We start from the raw sequence: 2,230 nt of genomic DNA, 5'->3' as shown, positions 1-2,230 counted from the left end.
TTGAGCTATAGGCGCCGAGCCATTTTAGGCATTTTCAATAAAATATCTGAGTAACGACAATTCTCTAACCTATGATCTTAGTTTTGTTGTTTTTATTGTATTGACTCTTTGAATTCACAAGACTAACACTTAGTTTGGAGCTTGGTGATTATTTGAATGGTTTCTTACAATACTCACACAATACTGATAATAAACTATTTTATGTTTGCCTGACATCTTCCCAAATAATGATGAGATCACTATACTTTTGTATGTCATCAGCATTCATTAGGTATTCAACATTTAACAATATCAAAGCCATAAAAATGTTGACTCTCTTTCACCCATTCTGACAATGTATACTAATTGGCCAAATGGAAAACAGTAAGTACACAATGAGGTCATTAGAATAACATAAACATTGAGAAAGTAAATCTGCTCAATAAAACACTACATATTTATTTAAAATGCTATATCTGGGCCTGGCACAGCTGCTTATACCTGTAATCCCAGCACTTTGGGAGGTCAAGGTGGGGGACTGAAGCAAAGTGAGACTACTTCCCTACAAAAACTATAAAAAAAATAGCTAAGTTTGGTAGTACATGCCTATAGTCCCAGTCACTTGGGAAGCTGAGGCAGGAAGATCACCTGAGGCCAGGAATTCAAGGCTATAGTGAGCCAAGATCATACCACTGCATCCCAGCCTCAGTGACAAAGCAAGATCTTGTCTCAAAAAAAAAAAAAGAAAGAAAGAAAGAAAAGTTGGACTGGAAGATAAAACAGCAACCCCCAGAAATGCTTAAGATAATAAAAATATCAGTAGAAAAAAAATAGGGCATAAAACTACATTAGGATTATAACCATGTTAAAGAAAAAAAAAGATCATGTAATATAAGAGTATACTACTTAAAATGATTTTACTTGGGCAGCGCCTGGGGCTCAAGGAGTAGGGTGCCGGCCCCATATATCGGGGGTGGCGGGTTCAAGCCGGCCCCGGCCAAAACTGCAAAAAATAAAAATAAAAAAAAAGATTTTACTTTCATAAAGGTCAAAGGAAGCAAAACTAATTCATCTATGATGTCAGGATAGTGGTCACTCTTGAAGTGAGGAGGGGTGTAAGTAGCAGGAGAATTCAGAGGAGTTTCTGTGATGCTAGTTATATTACTTCTTGACTTTTGGTAGTTACATGTTAGTTACTTTGAAAATCCATCAAGCTACACACTTGAAATTTGTGCGCTTAACTCTTTTTGGAGGAGTCTCACTCTGTTGCCTAGGCTGGAGTGCCATGGTGTCAGCCTAGCTCACAGCAACCTCAAATTTGCCTACCTCAGCCTCCTGAGTAGCTGGGACTACAGGTGCCCACCATAATGCTTGGCTAATTTTTCAATTTTTTGTAGAGACAGGGTCTCACTCTTGCTCGGGCTGGTCTCTAACTCCTGAACTCAATGGATTCTCCCACCTCAGCCCCCTAGAGTGCTGGGATTATAGGCATGAGCCACCACATCCAACCAATTTTAAAACTCCTATCTAAAAATAAAATATTTCCAATTAGTAGTCAGTGATTTAAGGTAGCAAAATTATATAACCTTTAATTTCCTCAATTTTAAAGATTTTCTGAAATTGGGCGGTGCCCGTGGCTCAAAGGAGTAGAGCACCAGCCCCATATGCCAGAGGTGGTGGGTTCAAACCCAGCCCCAGCCAAAAAAAAAAAAGATTTTCTGAAATTTATGTTGAGGTCACCTTAAATCCTTTCTAGAACAATGAAGTATTTTCTATGTGTCAGACCCTGTTCAAACCTGCTTGTTTATATTTTGAAGAGGTTAAGTTTATGGTTCGGTGCCTGTAGCTCAGCAGCTAGAATGCTAGTCACATAACCGGAGCTGGCAGGTCTGAACCCAGCCAAACAACGAGAATTACAACAACAACAACAACAACAAATAAGCAGGTGGTGTTGTGGACACCTGTAGTCCCAGTTACTTGGGAGTCTGAGGCAAGATAATCACTAAAGCCCAAGAGTTGGAGGTTGCTGTGAGCTATAACATCATGGTACTCTACCGAGGGCAACATAGTGAGAGAAAAAAAAAAAAGAGTGAAGATTAAAAGTGAAGAAACTATGACAGAGAGGTTGAGTAATTTGCCCAAGATTACACATAATGTAAGCCAGATACTCTGGCTCCCAAGTCTACACCATACAACCTCTCTAATAAAATTTTATTTTTTTAATAGTTTAAAAAAAGTTTTTTTTTTTTTT

The 2,230-nt window shown here is 38.5% G+C and overlaps 1 protein-coding gene across 1 annotated transcript in view; it reads right to left on the bottom strand.

Annotated features, from left to right (window-relative positions):
* The window catches only part of MSH2 (mutS homolog 2), a 92,798-nt gene that overhangs the window by 58,265 nt on the left and 32,303 nt on the right, over positions 1–2,230 (bottom strand). The window lies entirely within an intron of this gene.

This window comes from Otolemur garnettii, unplaced genomic scaffold, assembly GCF_000181295.1.
Source record: "Otolemur garnettii isolate 467f Iridium unplaced genomic scaffold, OtoGar3 scaffold00024, whole genome shotgun sequence".
NCBI classification, from domain to species: Eukaryota; Metazoa; Chordata; class Mammalia; order Primates; family Galagidae; genus Otolemur; species Otolemur garnettii.
The sequence above is the reverse complement of the archived record's forward strand: the minus strand, read 5'-3'. Positions and strand labels throughout refer to the sequence as shown.